Below are 18,485 nucleotides of genomic sequence, written 5' to 3' on the forward strand. Positions count from 1 at the left end.
TTATTAAATAAACTGTGGACTTAACCTGAGAGTCAAAACTCCAGCCTCTCTTTTCAATATTACACTCCAACCAAATGGTTCCACTCATTGCCTCAGAATCAGCTGTATGTATTACCACACACACCTTGTTTTGTGTTCAGTCTCTTCCTCTTGACTGGAATGAGCAAGCCTCCTCTCTGCCATACCCCACTCATCCACTCAACCAACCAATATTTTTGGAGTGGCAGCCATACACCAGGCATTATCATATACAGTTTCTGTCTTCCACGAACAGTCTGGTGATTACAAGACATAATATAGGCTGTGACTGAGGAAGAGGGACTATGAGGCTCAAGGAAACAATCCAGCATTGAAAGATTAAGTAAGTTTTTCTGAAAGTTATGACCTCTATGATTATATTGTAAGAATTAGTTGAGTTAACGCTATTGCAGGCAGAAGAAATAGCATGTGCAAAGGTGCAGAGACAGGAGATCACCGTATATAGAACTAGAAACTCAATTAAACTTTGTTATGATGAACTACCAGTTTCTTAAGAGAATCTGATTTCAAAAGAAGACAAGAAATCACCCACAGAGATTTTTGTAGCATGAAAACAGACAAAGTCTTCTCCAACTTCTACAATCCTCAGCAACCCCTCTTTCCCTTCAACATCTGCATTATTTGTCACTATACCAATCATCTAGAGTTAACAGAACAAAATTTTTGTACCCCCAGTGCCTTAAATATAATACTCAAATATTAGTTGAGAATAAATTGTAAGCCTCAAATCCCTCTACAACCTACAACTTAGTTCTTTCTTCCTCCACTGCTCAAGCAGCAACTAAAACGTCATCAGAAGAGACATGACAATTAGTATCTAACTCACTTGTTTAAAATGAAGTCACCAACCAATCAATGTAAGTGTTTAATCTGCTAGATTTTCATTATTTGTGAAAGTCAGGCATCCCAGTTGTAGAACTGGTATGACACTATCTCTATTCACAATTGGGTGAATAGTATTGTGATAGAGGGTGGAGCTGAGAGTGATATTGTAAGGGAGAAGCAGTGTGGGGGCGGTGACAGGATGGTAGGAGTGCTACATGAATATCAGGCTGATGCTAAGGAACAGTTCTCACTCCTAGAACCAACAAGACAACCGTGTCCTGCCCATCTCATGTTCAGGCTGCAGAACAGTCAGGAAAGAGAATAATATTTTAATTAAAAAAAAACTAAGGTATGTGACAAAAGCAGTGGTATGCATCAGGCCAGAAGGAAGAGATAAAAATGAAAACAGAGCCTGACCAGGTAGTGGTGCAGTGGATAGAGCATCAGAATGGGATGCAGAGGACCCAGGTTCAAAATCCCAAGGTCACCGGTTTGAGCACAGGCTCACCAGTTTGACTGTGTGGTCACTGGCTTGAGCATGGGATCATAGACATGAACCCATTGTCACTGCCTTGAGCCCAAAGGTTGCTGGCTTGAAGCCCAAAGTCAGTGGTTGAGCCCAAGGTCACTGACTTGAGCAAGGGGTCATCTACTCTGCTATAGCCCTCCTGGTCAAGACACATGAGAAAGCAATTAATGAACAATGAAGATGCCGCAATGAAGAACTGATGCTTCTCATCTCTCTCTCTTCCTGTCTATCTGTCCCTCTCTCTGTCTCTGTCACAAAAAAAAGGAAGGGAGGAAGGGAGGAAGGGAGGGAGGAAGGAAAGAAGGAGGAAGGGAGGGAGGGAGGAAAGAAGGGAAGGAGGGAGGGAAGGATGGAAGGAGGGAGGGAGGGAGGGAAGAGAAAACAGAATACAGTGGTACCTTGAGATACGAGCAGACCAACATACTTTTTAAAGATACGAGCTGCTACTCGGTCCGTATTTTTGTTCGAGATCCGAGCAAAATTCCTAGATACGAGTTGGAATCAATTGGTCGTGCTTCAGCACTTTTTAATGACACTTGTCACATTTCCATAACATTTTAAAAGGCAGGAAAAAGCAAATCTCTTTGGATAGATTTTTATTCAAAAGTCCTGCAAGTGAAAGTGCCAAAAGTGCAGCCAAAAAGGCAAAAACAGGTGATGATTAAATGAAAAATACGTAATGTTAAGCTTAGATTAAGTTTAAAGTTAAGAAAGTGCATTTTTTTTAAAAAAATTAAGTTTTTGTGGTTTCATTTTAAGTAAAGAAAGTGCAGTTTTAGTTCTGTTTAAAGTAAAGAAAATGCCGTTTTAGTTTACATTTAGTGTTAAGAAAGTGCAGTTTTAAGCCCTGGCCAGTTGGCTCAGTGGTAGAGCGTCGGCCTGGAGTACAGGAGTCCCGGTTCAATTCCTGGCCAGGGCACACAGGAGAAGTGCCTACCTGCTTCTCTACCCCTCCTCCTCTCCTTTCTCTCTGTCTCTCTCTTCCCCTCCCGCAGCCAACGCTCCACTGGAGCAAAGTTGGCCCGGGCACTGAGGATGGCTCTATGGCCTCTGCCTCAGGCGCTAGAGTGGCTCTGGTTGCAACAGAGCGACGCCCCACATGGGCAGAGCATCGCCCCCTGGTGGGCATGCCAGGTGGATCCCGGTCGGGCACATGCAGGAGTCTGTCTGACTGCCTCCCCATTTCCAACTTCAGAAAAATACAAAAAAAAAAAAAAACAAACAAAAGAAAGTGCACTTTTAGTTCACGTGTCTACTGTGCCTGCATCCTTTCCTCCCTCCCTCCTCCTCCGCCATTCACCTCCGTTAGCCGCACTCATCTGTCTCCAAGGTAAGAATACAGTAGTAAATAACACTTTCTTCTTTTACTTCATATATTTTTTTATGCATTGGTAAAGCACACATGTGTGTTTCTTAATTAAAAGTATGTCTTTTTTCATAATTTAGGATGGTTTGGGGATGTTTCACAGGGTTGGAATGGATTAAATCTATTTCAGTTATTTTAAATGGGAGAAAGTTGTTTGATATACAAGTTGACTGACTTATGAGCTCAGTTACAGAACGAATTAAACTCATATCTCAACGTACCACTGTAATTATCATCAGGATCTCTAAAAGCTAGGGACATCAGAAGCAAGACAGAATCTGGTATGAAGAGGCAAAATGCTCGATATGCTTATATTCAATATTACACTGTAAATAGCAAATATGCACAGGAGCTCCTCTTTATCCCAGGCCCAACACTCACTCAGAAAGTTGATGCCTTAAGTGAACACAGAGGGTTAGGTAATATGCAGCCTGAAACTCTCCCATTTCTTAGAAAACTAAATGAAAGAGAAAACAGCTCATCTCACTCAAGAAAGCTAGTCACTGCTAATAAAAATAGCAACAAACATATTACATGCTATTCCCTGTTTTAAACACTTTACATATGCTAACTCTTTTAATCTTCACAATTATACTATTATTATCCCCATTATAAATTGTGATACAAACATACTAGACAATGTGCTCAGTAAGTAGTAGAGTCAAGGAGTCAAACCCCATCTAGCCCAGAGTCCTGTGTTTTAACTATTACTCATACCGCCTCTCCTGTTTCCTTCCCTCCTTTCCTTCTTGCCTCAATCCTTATTTCTGTGTTCCTTCTTCATCTCCCTCCTTGTCATTTTTAAATGTAACCTAGGGGAAAAGATCAACTATAAACAAGTCTAATAGAGTAAGTACTGTAACAGAGGTACAAATATGAAGTATTACTGGAACACAAAGAAGAAACACACTACCTGAGGAAGTTACAAATGCTTTAGAAAGGAGATGACACTTGAGTAGGATGTGAAAAATTAATATAACTCTATTGAACAGTAAAAGGCAGATGAAACATGGTCAAAGACAGAAACAATGTGCACACATTCTGTAAGCACTGATGGGGCAGGGCCATGGTGGTCTCACTCACCTCTGTGTTCTCAAAGCACCTAGCACAATGCCATGTAGCTGACATCATCACTTAAACATTAGTAAATGAATGAATGTGTGTTCAGGAAAGATAAAAAAGTATACCACAGGAGCTGTGACTGGAGATGCAAGAAAAGTCCAAAATGTCAAAGAACCTTGAATATCATCCTAAATCTTTCAACCTAAAACTTGTTGAACTATTTTATTTTGCTCAAAACAATTAGAAAGCTGGAAGTAAATGGTAGCAAAATATGAGCTCTTAAATCAAGTGGCAGCAGTGGTGGCAGAGAAGTGAATTCTTGTCTCTGCTCAAGAAACACTGATAATGATCCAATGTAAAGAATGTGGATGAAGAGAAGTGTAGGATAATTCTAAAGTTTCAGGCTAAAGTGAATAGTAACACTTATTAACCAAATGAAACGGGCTAAGAGGGAAGTAGAAGAAAGGCAGACAAACAATCCAATCAAAAAATGGGCACAAGAAATGAATAGATACTTCTCCAAAGAGGACATACAGATGGCCAATAGACAGATGAAAAAATGTTCAAAATCACTAATCATTAGAGAAATTCAAATTAAAACCACAATGAGATATCACCTCACACCAGTAAGAATGGCGCTCATTGACAAAACAACACATGAAAGGTGCTGGCGAGGATGTGGAGAAAGGGGAACCCTCCTGCACTGCTGGTGGGAATGCAGACTGCTGCAGCCACCATGGAAAACAGTATGGAGATTCCTCAAAAAATTAGAAATGGAACTGCCCTTTGACCCAGCCATCCCACTTATAGGAATATATCCCAAGGACACCATATCACCAACTGAAAAAAAGAAATGCACCCTCATGTTTATGGCAGCATTGTTCACAATAGCGAAGATCTGGAATCAGCCCAAGTGTCCTTCAGTGGACGAGTGGATTAAAAAGCAGTGGTACATATATACAATGGAATACTATGGGGCCATGAAAAAGAAGGAAATACTACCTTTTGCAACAATATGGAGGGACCTGGAAACTATTATATTAAGTGAAATAAGCCAGGCAGAGAAAGAAAAATATCATATGACCTCACTCATTTGAGGAATCCAAGGAACAATGTGAACTGAGGACTGAAATTGAGATAGAGGAGGGATCAAAGGGAACAGAGGGAAAGGGGATGATAGGATGGGGTAAACCTAAAGGGAAGGGCACTATGGGGAGGGAAGCAAAGGAGATGTTGAGGGGAATGGGGGAAGGGGGGAGGCATTCAGGGTGACCCTAGAATCTATGTAAACACAATTAATTAAATAAATATTTTAAAAAAAGAATTTAGTGTTGACATGGCACATTAGAAACGTTGGCAGAACGTTCTGGTGTGGATGCCTAGTAAAGAGAGGGAAACACGAGCACAGGGCTCTGGGGAAGGTCGAGGCAGGTGTAACAGACCAGGGAACTTTCCCTTTGCTCATCCTTTTCCATGGGAAAGACTTCCCTGACTAAAGATAAGCCAAACTGGCAAATGCTAAGTGCTAGGCTTAATTAATGGTAAATTTCTTACTTTACAAAATTTTACATAAACATTTACTGTGACATTGGACAAATTAAACAAAAAAATTCTTTCCCCACTAGGAAAAGGTGAAAGATGCCTAATGTAAATACACTACTCACACAACTCCCATTTTATCCCCTGCCAGATTAAATGTCCATTTTCTATATCCACTAAAAAGTTTTTATATATTTAAAATTTTTAAATAATAATATGGTTGTAGACAAATAATTATCTAACAGAAACTCTTAAAAGTTTCAGACTTCCATTTTCATCTTTCTCAAGATTAGTATTTATTTTAAATGACCTGATATCAGAAGTTGAGCAGTAAATAGTTCTAATTATAAAAACATTTGATAAATCTCACTTGTACTTAAAAGTGCAATGGAATAGAAATACATTATAGTTAAATGAAATACATGAATGCTGTAACACCATAAAAAAATTAAAATTAGACTGTTAGATCTCACTAATATAAAATATATTTTCATCCAGGATAATAGAAAAAGTTACAACAAAAGTTTTACTTATATTATAAATTACTTATTATGAATCTGCTAATAAGCATAAATATTTCTAAAATTCTGATTAATCTATCTATACATAAACCTACTTTTTAAAAAAACATTCTAGATCATCCACTGCAGGTAAGTAAATGACATTTTAAAATGCATACCTCCCAAGGAGGACCTCTGAAAATCTCTAATGGCACACAGCTACAACTCAACACAACACAATTTTATGGCAATGGGTATTGAAGCTCAGAAAAAGTAGAGTTTCTGAGATCTTAAAATTGTTATTTAGTGATAGAATCTTGATTCAAATGCAGGCATAATGACTCTGGAGACCAAAATGTTAAATATTAATCTCTATTGCTTCCTATTATTGCATCAAAATAATTTCATGATAGTTAAGTACTATATATTCATTATCTTAGTCTTCAGATTGGTGAATTGAGACCCAAAGACTAGTTAGCTTGTCTCAGGTCACAAATCTAGAAAATGACAGAACCTGGATTTGAACCCAGACATTCTGACGCCAGAGCCCATGGTCTTAATTAAACACCAAGCAACACTGCTTCCTTATCTGCCAACCTGCAATATAAAAAGGAAACACTATGTGATCAAAGCAAGATAGCTTACAACATATATAAAGAAAAAATATTTTATGATTATTTTTTACATATGTTAAGAGACAGCATTTTATTTCAGCTTTCTCAAAATAAATATATAAATTACAAAACTGGAATCAATTTTTTATATTCAAAATACTTTTCAAAATATTCTAAAATTAATTTTAGCACTATGCTTAGAAACCAAACTCAGTGGTATATCTTATGTAATTTGTCATGCTTAAATAAAATAAATAAAAGTTTAAAAACTAAAAGCATTCTATAAAACAGTAAGTTGATGCTCATTAGTAATGACCAATAAAAATATAGAAAAAGGTTCCTGTGAGCTACATGATCCTCTATATAAAGTATCTAAAGACAACATTCAACATAAAAAAAGGTACAAGGTATAATAATGTCACCAAAAAATGACAAAAGTTAAGCTTATCAAGATGAATGAATATTTATGTTATGTATATTTAACTGGCTTTCGTTATCTTTACTATATACTTAAAATATATATATATATACTTACAAAACATACACTTGTAAAAAAATTACAATTTTTGTCAAAATTCAAGCTTCAGTAAAGTGGTAAAATTAATTTTAAGTTCTACAAATAAATTGGCCATAAAAATAAAATGACAAATAGTCTTACAAAGTAAAAGCAAGAACAAATCCATTTTGACTTGAAAGTATTGCAGAATTCACCTAAATTCTACTTGTCATTTTATCACAAACGAACATTTTGTATGTAAAATTTATGAAAAAAAATACTAGCATATACATAAGAATAAATGTAAGGGAAATATTTATTCAGCCAAAATATTTTCAATATTGATTTATTGGTACAATAGTCTTCTCTAAATAAAACATTTTTATCAAAAAACTATAAACTTTAAAATAAATTTTACAAAACTATTCTATCCATTATGTTAAATGCAAATTTAAATAAAGAGGATCTATGCTTCTTATAATTCTTTTTAAAAGAATAAAAAGAAATAACTTACAATTTGGATTATAAGGTCTGTATTGCTGATTTGTCCTGCTGAGCATTGAAACACTAGTCGTCCAACACATGTCATGGAGACTTTTAATAATTCATTTAATAGATGCAATTCTATCTCTTGAACAAAATGTGAACTATGTAAGAAGTCAACTTTCATTTAGAAAACAAAACAAAACAGTTTCTTTTTATTTAATAAGCCCTAAATATTTTTTTCTGATACTCTAATCAGAAAATACCACAATTTGTTTTCCTTTAGTTCAAACATAAAATACAGAATTTACCACTTTTTACATGGAATAATATAGAAAGATAAAAGAATAATTTGATATGTTTAAATTTCCTTTTGTGACATTTCAGCTACTTCTGTAAATAAAATCTCCCTTGAAATGTTTACATTATGATTTAAGTGATACAAGCTGAAAGCTGGCATGTAGAACAAAAGAAATAAAATAATATAAAAATATTAACTAAATTTTATTTTTAAAGATCTATTTTTTAAAAAAGCATTTACTCAGAAGTGATATTATTCATTGCTGAATAACTTAAAGGGAAAACAGAGGGGAAAGCACATATGGCAGTGATGCCTAGGATCTTAGAAATAAAACTGCCCTCTACGGCACGCGGCCCCATGAGGCCATTTATGCGGCTCCCCGCTGCACTTCCTCTACGAGCACCTCTTTCATTGGTGGTCAGTGAGAGGAGCACTGTATGTGGCAGCCCTCCAACGGTCTGAGGGACAGTGAACTGGCCCCCTGTGTAAAAAGTTTGGGTACCCCTGCAAGGGAAAGTTACCTGACAAAGTTGGTAAAATAAATTCTACTCAATTTGTTTCAAATGTCAAACCAGGTTGAACCAGTATATCTTATTGAAATTTCATTCAATATTGAACAGTTACAAAAAATCCTAAATCAATCTTAAATTTTGCTATTCAGTTGTAATATTTTAGATATCAACCCCTTAACAGATGTATGGTTTACAAATATTTTCTCCCACTCCATAGGTTGCCTTTTCACTCTGTTGATTGTTTCCTTTACAGTGCAGAAACTTTTTAATTTAACACAATCCCACTTGTTTATTTTTGCTTTCATTACCTTGCTTTCTATTGTCATATCCAAAAAAATAAATAAATAAATCATTTCCCAAACCAATTTCAAGCATCTTTCCTATATTTTCTTCCAGTAGCTTTATGGTTTCATGTCTTACATTTAAGTCTGTAATCTATCTTGAGTTGTTTTTTGTATATGCTTGTAAGATAAGGGCACCAGTTCATTTTTCTGTTCTGTAGATATCCCATTTTCCCAACACCATTAATGAAAAGACTATCCTATCCTTCACCCTCACGGCATGCTTGTTGAAGAACAGTTGACTGTAAATGCATGAATTTAGTTGCAGGCTCTCTAAATTGTTCCACTGGTCTATATGCCTTTTTAAATTCCAGTAAGACACTGTTTTGATTACTTTAGCTTTGTAATATACTTTGAAACCAGTTAGTATGATGTTTCCAGTTTTGTTCCTCTAGCTCAAAATTTCTTTGGTTATTTGGATCTTTTGTAGTTACATGCAAATTTTAGAATTGTTTTTTCTAATTCTATAAAGAACCTCATTGGGATTTTGATAGGGAATGCACTGAATTTGTAGGCCACTTTGCGTAGTATGGACATCTTACCAATATTAATTTTTCTAACACATAATCAGAAGATGTCTTTCCATTTATCCGTGTCTTCTTTAATTTTCTTTTTATTTATTTATTTTTATTTTTTGGAGTTAAATTTTTTAAATTAATTTTAATAGGGTGATATTGATAAATCATGATACATATGTTCAGAGAAAATATCTCTAGGTTATTTTGAAATTTGATTATGCTGCATTCCCATCACCCAAAGTCCAATTGTCTTCTGTCACCTTCTAACTGGATTTCTTTGTGCCACTCCCCTCCCGCAAACCCCTTCCTCTCCTCCCCACCAACCCCATAACCCCCACATTCTTGTCCATGTCTCTGAGTCTCATTTTTATGTCCCACCTATGTATGGAGTCATATAGTTCTTAGTTTTTTCTGACTTACTTATTTCGCTCAGTATAATGTTCTCAAGGTCCATCCATGTTGTTGTAAACGATCTGATGTCATCATTTATTATGGCTGAGTAGTATTCCATAGTATATATGTACCAAAGCTTTTTATTTATTTATTTTTTTATTATTATTTTTTTTTTATTTTATAATTTTATTTTTTTAATGGGGTGACATCAATAAATCAGGATACATATATTCAAAGATAACAAGTCCAGGTTATCTTGTCGTTCAATTATGTTGCATACCCACCACCCAAAGTCAGATTGTCCTCTGTCACCTTCTATCTTGTTTTCTTTGTGCCCCTCCCACCCCCTATCCCTCTCCCATTCCCCCCTCCCCCCCCGTAACCACCACACTCTTATCAATGTCTCTTAGTTTCACTATTATGTCCCACCTACGTATGGAATAATACAGTTCCTGTTTTTTTCTGATTTACTTATTTCGCTTCGTATCATGTTATCAAGATCCCACCATTTTGCTGTAAATGTTCCGATGTCATCATTTCTTATGGCTGAGTAGTATTCCATAGTGTATATGTGCCACATCTTCTTTATCCAGTCATCTATTGATGGGCGTACCAAAGCTTTTTAATCCACTTGTCCTCTGACAGACACATGGGCTGTTTCCAGATCTTTGCTATTGTGAACAATGCTGCCATTAACATGGGGGTGCATTTCCTCTTTTCAAATAGTGGTATGGTGTTCTTGGGGTATATTCCTAAAAGTAGTATAACTGGGTCAAAAGGCAACAGTTCGATTTTTAATTTCTTGAGGAATCTACATACTGTTTTCCACAGTGGCAGCAGCAGTCTGCATTCCCACCAGCAGTGCAGGAGGGTTCCCTGTTCTCTACATCCTCGCCAGCAATTATTCTGTGTTGTTTTGTTGATGAGCACCATTCTGACTGGTGTGAGATGATATCTCATTGTGGTTTTAATTTGCATTTCTCTAATGAATAGTGATGTTGAGCATTTTTTCATATGCCTATTGGCCATCTGTATGTCCTCTTTGGAGAAGTGTCTATTCATTTCTTTCGCCCATTTTTTGATTGGATCGTTTGTCTTCCTGGTATTGAGTTTTAAAAGTTCTTTATAAATTTTGGTTATTAACCCCTTATCAGACATATTGTCAAATATATTCTCCCATTGTGTAGTTTGTCTTTTTATTCTGTTCTTATTGTCTTCAGCTGTGCAGAAGCTTTTTACTTTGATATAGTCCCATTTGTTTATCCTGTCTTTTATTTCACTTGCCCGTGGAGATAAATCGGCAAATATATCGCTGCGAGAGATGTTGGAGAGCTTATTGCTTATGTTTTCTTCTAAGGCGATTATGGTTTTACGGCTTACATTTAAGTCTTTTATCCATTCTGAGTTTATTTTTGTGAATGGTGTAAGTTGGTGGTCTAGTTTCATTTTTTTGAAGGTAGTTATCTAATTTTCCTCTTCAACACCATTTGTTGAAGAAGTTGGCTTTACTCCAATGTATGCTCTTACCTCCTTTGTCAAATATCAGTTGTCCATAAAAGTGTAGGTTTATTTCTGGATTCTCAGTTCTGTTCCATTGATCTATATGCCTGTTCTTATGCCAGTACCAGGCTGTTTTGAGTACAATGGCCTTGTAGTATAACTTTATATCAGGAAGTGTGATATCTCCCACTTTATTCTTCCTTTTCAAGATTGCTGAGGCTATTTGTGTTCTCTTTTGGTTCCATATAAATTTTTGGAATATGTGTTCTATATCTTTGAAGTAAGTCATTGGTATTTTAATCGGTATTGCATTAAATTTATAAATTGGTTTGGGTAATACAGACATTTTAATGATGTTTATTCTTCCTAACCATGAGCACGATATATGCTTCCACTTGTTTGTATCTTCCCTGATTTCTTTTAACAATGTTTTATAATTTTCTGAGAACAAGACTTTAATCTCTCTGTTTAAATTTATTCCTACTTTATTATTTTGGTTGCAATGGTGAAGGTTCCTTAATTTCTCTTTCTGACAGTTGTTAGTGTATAAAAATGCCTCTGATTTCTGAGTATTCATTTCACATCCTGCCCCTTGCTGAATTTATTTATCAGGTCCAGTAGTTTTTTGACTGAGACTTTAGGATTTTCTATATACAATATCATATCATCTACAAATAATGATAGTTTTACTTCTTCTTTTCCAATTTGGATGCTTTTTATTTCTTTTTCTTGTCTGATTGCTGTGGCTAGGAATTCCAGAACTATGTTGAATAAGAGTGGTGAAAGGGGGCACCCCTGCCTTGTTCTTCATCTTAAGGGGCTTGTTTTTAATATTTGCCCACTGAGTATGATGTTAGCTGTGGGTTTATCATAGATGCCCTTTATCATGTTGAGGTATGTTCTCTGTATTCCCACTTTGCTGAGAGCTTTGTTCATGAATGGGTGCTGGATTTTATCAAATGCTTTTTCTGCATCTATTGAAATTATCATGTGGTTTTTCTCCTTCCTTTTGTTTATGTGATTAATCACATTGATAGATTTGTGAATATTGTACCAGCCTTGCCTCCCAAGAATAAATCCCACTTGATCATGGTGTATGATTTTTTCCATATATTGCTGGATCCGGTTTGCTAATATTTTGTTGAGGATTTTAGCATCTATATTCATCAGGGATACTGGCCTATAATTTTTTTGTGTGTGTTGTCTTTGCCTGGTTTTGGAATCAGATTTATACTTGCTACATGAAAGAAGATTGGAAGTCTTCCTTCCTCTTGAATTTTTTAAAATAGCTTGAGAAGGATAGGAGTTAGTTCTTCTTTGAATATTTGGTAGAATTCACTTGAGAAGCCATCAGGCCAAGGACTTTTCTTTTTTGGGAGTTTTTTGATCTGTTTCAAACTGTTTCAATCTCATTTGTTGTAATTGGTCTGTTTAGGTTTTCTGACTCTTCCAGATTAATTTTTGGAAGATTGTATGTTTCAAGGAATTTGTCCATTTCATCTAAGTTGTCTAGTTTTTTGGCATACAGTTCTTCATAGTATTTTCTTACAATATTTTGTATTTCTGTTGTGTCAGTTGTTATTTCTCCACCCTCATTTCTAATTTTATTTATTTGAGTCCTCTCTCTTTTTTCTTGGTGAGTCTGGTTAAAGGTTCATCGATCTTATTTACCTTTTTAAAGAACCAGCTCTTGGTTTCATTGATCCTCTGTATTGTTTCCTTAGCCTCTATGTCATTTATTTCTGCTCTGATCTTTATTATTTCCTTCCTTCTACTACCCCTGGGCTTTACTTGCTGTTCTTTTTCTAGTTCTTTTAGATGTAGGGCCAAGTTGTTTATTTGAGCTTTTTCTAGCTGCTTAAGGTATGCCTGTAATGCTATGAACTTCCCTTTCAGGACTGCTTTTGCTGTATCCCATAAATTTTGAGTTGATGTATGCTCATTATCGTTCGACTCTAGAAATTTTTTTATTTCTTCTTTGATCTCATTGTTAACACATTTGTTATTAATAACATGCTATTTAGTTTCCAAGTGTTTGAGTATTCTTCAGTTTTTCTGTTGTGGTTGATTTCTAGTTTCATGCTATTGTGATCACAGAAAGTGCTTAGTATGATTTCAATCTTCTTAAATTTGTTGAGACTGCTTTTGTGTCCTAACATGTGGTCTATCCTAGAGAATGTACCATGAGCACTTGAAAAGAATGTATATTCTGCTGCTTTAGGGTGAAAGGTTCTGAAGCTATCTATTAAATCCAGTTGATCTAGTATGTCCTTTAAGTCTGCTGTTTCTTTGTTAATTTTCTTTCTTGAAGATCTATCTAGTGAGGTTAGTGGGGTATTAAAACCCCCTACTATTATAGTGTTGCTGTTGATCTCACCCTTTAAATCCATCAAAGTCTGCTTTATATATTTAGGTGCTCCTATATTAGGTACATAAATATTTATAACAGTTATATCTTCCTGTTGGATTTCTCCCTTTATCATTATGTAGTGACCTTCTTTATTTCTTACTATAGTCTTTGTTTTAAAGTCCATTTTGTCTGATATAAGTATTGCTACTCCAGCTTTTTTTTCATTTCCATTTGCGTGAAATATTTTTCCCATCCTTTTATTTTCAGTCTATGTGCATCTTTTGTTTTAAAGTGTGTCTCTTGTAGACAGCATATTTATGGGTTCTGTTTTCTTTTCTGGTTTTTTTTTTTTTTTTTAGAAATTCTTTTTTTTATTTATTTATTTTAGAGAGGAGAGGTAGAGACAGAGAGAGAGAGAGAGAGAGAGAGAGAGAGAAAAGGGGGGCAGGAGCTGGAAGCATCAACTCCCATATGTGCCTTGACCAGGCAAGCCCAAGGTTTCGAAAACCGGCAACCTCAGCATTTCCAGGTCGACGCTTTATCCACTGCGCCACCACAGGTCAGGAGGGTTCTGTGTTCTTATCCATGCAGCTACTCTGTCTTTTTTTTTTTTTTTTTTGTATTTTTCTGAAGCTGGAAATGGGGAGAGACAGTCAGATAGACTCCCGCATGCGCCCGACCGGGATCCACCCGGCACGCCCACCAGGGGCAACGCTCCACCCACCAGGGGGCGATGCTCTGCCCCTCCGGGGCATGGCTCTGCCACGACCAGAGCCACTCCAGCGCCTGAGGCAGAGGCCAAGGAGTCATCCCCAGCGCCCGGGCCATCTTTGCTCCAATGGAGCCTTGGCTGCGGGAGGGGAAGAGAGAGACAGAGAGGAAGGAGGGGGGTGGAGAAGCAAATGGGCGCCTCTCCTATATGCCCTGGCCGGGAATCAAACCCGGGTCCCCCGCACGCCAGGCCGATGCTCTACCGCTGAGCCAACCGGCCAGGGCCTACCCTATGTCTTTTGATCGGATCATTTAATCCATTTACATTTAAGGTTATTATTGATATGTAGTTGATTATTGCCATTTTATTCTTTAAAACTGTATTCCTCTTTTGCTATACTCTTTTTCTCCTTTAATCTGTTTAAAACAGGCCCCTTAGCATTTCTTGCAGCCTTGGTTTGGTTGTAGTAAATTCCTTGAGTTTTTTTTGTCTGTAAAGCTTTAAATTTCTCCTTCAATTTTAAACAATAGCCTTGCTGGATTAAGTAGTCTTGGTTGTAGGCTCTTGTTCTGCATTACTTTGAATATTTCTTTCCATTCCCTTCTGGCCTCAAGTGTTTCTGTTGAGAAATCAGAAGTCATCCTTATGGGGGCTCCTTTGTAGGTGATAGCCTTTTTTTTTCTAGCAGCTTTTAATATTTTCTCTTTATCACTTAGCTTTGGTATTTTAATTATGATGTGTCTTGATGTAGATTTCTTTGGATTTCTCTTTAATGGAGTTCTCTGTGCTTCTTGAACTTGTGAGATGTTATCCTGCCTTAATTGAGGGAAGTTTTCAGCTATGATATGTTTGAACAAAGTCTCTGTCCCTTGTTCTTTCTCTTCTTCTTCAGGAACCCCTATGATGTGGATGTTATTTTTCTTTATGTTGTCAGAGATCTCTCTTAGAGTTCCCTCAGACTTTTTGAACCTCTTTTCTTTTTTCTGCTCTGCTTCCGTGCCTTTATCTTGTCCTCTAACTCGCTGATTCAATTCTCAGCTTCATCCATCCTGCTTTTCTTTCCTTTCATTGTGTTCTTCATTTCTGATATTGTATTTGTCATTTCTGATTCTTTTTTATTATTTCAATGTCCTTTTTAATATTTGCTATCTCTTTATTTAGGTGTTCGTAATGACCATCTATTGTTGTTCTAATATCTTTGAGTATCCTACCAATGGTTATTTTAAACTCTGCATCTGGTAATTTGGTTATATCTGACTCATTCGGGTCCTTTTCTGGGGATTTCTCTTGATTCATTTGTGTTGCATTTCTCTGCCTTCTCATTTGGTCTGCGTAAAGGAAGGTTTTGGCCACTGGAGTCCACTGGGTGTGGCCTCTGTGTTCCCTAGGTGTGGTCTGTCTGCAGGCCCGCCACCCCCTCTGCTGTTGCTGCCTAGGGCGTTCGGGTATGGGCGTTGCCAGTGCCTGCCCACCTGGGCTGTTGCTGTGGTTTCTGCCTCTCCTTCACAGGAGTGGCTGTGGTCACATGCTAGGGTGTACAAGCCTCGGTGGCCTTGGCCTTAGCCTCACCCCTGCCATTGGCATTATGCTCGGCCCTGAGGGCAGGGGTGAGCACCTTTGCTCAGCTGCGGGTCTCCACCTGATTCCGGGCTTTCGCCCTGCCCTTGCAGGAGGAGCCCGCTCGTGGGACAGCTGAAAGCCTTGGCTCCACAGGCCGGCGGGACAGCGTGCCCACGCTCAGTCGCAGGACTCCACCTGTTCTGGGCTTTTGGGTCCACCCATGTGGGAGGAGCCAGCTCCCAAGTCAGGCCACAAGCCTCAGTTCCACAGGTGGGGCAAGGCTGCGCTCCTGTGCCCTTGCTCAAGGGTGGGTATCCACCCCTTCTGGGGCTCCTGCCCTTCCCTGGCAGGCTGGAGTGCAGGCAGCCCGCAGCTGGGCTTGACCACTTTTGCACATCCCCTCCTCCCCAGCCGGGCAAGACTGAGTTCACACCTGGGCCTCAGTGGTGGTCAGCCAGCTTCCGCCCTAGCTGACAGAATCACACTTCCACATTCCGCCACCACCCGCCCTTGGGCGAGCCCTCAGCCATGTGATTGGGGGCGCTGCAGCTCATACCCTAACACTCACTACTGTAGTCCCAAAAGCTCCCTCCTTCTAAGCGACTCTGCTCTGAGTGCTGTGGGAGAGCTTGTTTTGCTGGTGTCCTGCTTCCCTTTGCTGGTATTGCTGCTTCCAGGGGAAATATTCACTTCACATTTGGGGAGGGACTCGTCCCAGAGGTTAGGGTGGCTATCTCTAAAAATGTTTCTCCCTGTGCTTCCTAGATTACACTCTCTTCCTGCTACTCCGGTTCTATCCTCTCTCCCTGTCCCCCGGAACCCCTGGTGAGTGGTTGTGAGAGAGGTTTTCTGTGCGGTCCCTTTAAGAAGAATCCTGGGTCTGAGAGATCAGTCTCTTTCTCACAAACAGTATCCTGTCTTGTTTCCAGATAAATACTGTCCATACGCCTATTCTAGGCTCTGGGGCTGCAGGCTGGGGCTTTGTTCCTAGACTTAGGAACCTCTCTTCTCTGCTAAACTCACTTCCCGCCACGCGAGTCTCAGGGCTGCCGTTTGCTCCAGGGAGCTGGGCAGCCCTCTCCGCGTTTCCGCTTTTTCTACCAGTCTCAGTGTGCCTTCTTCAGTGTTCCTTGCTTGAAGAGTCCTCTTAGTTTAGTCCAAAGTTGGTTTTTCCAGATGATGGTTCTTAAAATTAGTTTGTAATCCACTTTGATTCTGGGAGGTGGAAGTTGGTATGTCTGCCTACTCCATCGCCATCTTGTCTTCCTCCTCTCTTCTTTAATTTTCTTTATCAGTGATGTGTTTTCAGAATAAAAGTCTTTTATCTCTTTGGTTAATTTTATTCCTAAGTATTTTATTCTTTTAGTTGCTATTGTGAATAGGGTTGTTTTCTTACTTTGCTTTTCAGTGGTTCATTTTGTGTATGTGTACATAAACATGATTGATTTGAGAATTCTGATATTGTATTCCACAACTTTATTGAGTTTACTTATTATTTCTAACATTTTTTTTGTTGTTGAGGGTTTTCTATGTATATGATTATGATCATGTCATGTGCAAAAGGAGAAACTTCTTCCTTCTGTCTTGAATGTCATTTACATCTTTTTCTTGTCTAACTGCTCTGGCTATGGCTTCTAGTACTGCAATGAAAAAGCACTGAGATTACGAATCCTGTTGTACCTGACACCAAATCTTAAAAAGAAAGCTATCAGTTATCCCCATTATGATGTTAGCTGTGGACTGCATATATACACAGCCTTTATTGTGGTGAAGTTTAAGTTCCTTCTATCCCTTTTTGAGAAGTTTAACCATAAATTAATACTAACTCTTTTATATGCTTTTTCAGGATCTATTCAGATAATCATGCTTTTTTCTTCCATTTTGTTAATGTTTTGTATTACATTAATTGATCGAATACGTTGAACCATCCTTGCAGCTTAGGGATAAATCCCACATGGTGATGATATAGGATCCTTTTTAATGTGCTATTAAGTTCTGTTTGCTAATATTTTTATTGAAGAATTTTTGCATCTATATTCCTCAAGGATATTGGCCTATTGTTTCCTTTCTAGAAGTGTCTTTCTCTGGTTTGGTATGAGGGAGATGCTTACCTCAAGAAATTAGTTTAGAAGTATTCACTCTTCTATTTTACTGCAAGAATGTAAGAAAAATTGGTATTAATCCTTCTTTGAATTTTTAATAGAATTCACCCATAAACCCATCTGGTGTTGAGTTTTTCTTTGTTTAGGAGATTTTTGATTATTGATTCAAACTCCTTATTTATTATTGGTCTGTTCAGGATATCTTTTGTTTCTTGGTTCAGTTTTGACAGACTGTATATGTTTCTAGAAATTGAGCCAATTTTCTTGGTTATATAGTTTTTTTGGTGTATACTATTTATATTAGTCATATAGTATGAGGCTCTGTTGTCATGTCTCCTCTTTCATTTCTGTTTTTATCTGAATCTTCTCTCTTTTTCTTATTCTAAGGAGAAGGATTTGTCAATATTATTTATCTTCTTAAAAATACCTTAGTTTTATCATTTCTATTCTGTTATTTTATTCTCTATTTCTCTTCTAATCTTTATTATTTCCTTTATTTTGCTAAATTGGGGCTTGTATGTTCTTTTTCTAGTTCCTTGGGTGTGAAGTTAGGTTGTTTGAGATACATCTTTTTTAATACTGGCATTTATCACTAATACACATCTTTCTTAGTATGTATATACTGCTTTTGTTGTATCCCACGTTTCATTCAGTATGTCGTGATTATGTTTTCCTTTATTTCAAAATACATTTAATATCTTTTCATTTCATGTTTGACCCAAGAGTTGTTCAAGAGTGTGTTG

General features: G+C 37.4%; 1 protein-coding gene across 2 annotated transcripts in view; it reads right to left on the reverse strand.

Annotated features, from left to right (window-relative positions):
- SYT14 (synaptotagmin 14) overlaps nt 1-18,485 on the reverse strand; it is a 214,534-nt gene that overhangs the window by 145,636 nt on the left and 50,413 nt on the right. The gene's annotated exons all lie outside the window — the stretch shown is intronic.

The sequence above is a fragment of the Saccopteryx bilineata genome, chromosome 2 (genome assembly GCF_036850765.1).
Source record: "Saccopteryx bilineata isolate mSacBil1 chromosome 2, mSacBil1_pri_phased_curated, whole genome shotgun sequence".
Taxonomy (NCBI): Eukaryota; Metazoa; Chordata; class Mammalia; order Chiroptera; family Emballonuridae; genus Saccopteryx; species Saccopteryx bilineata.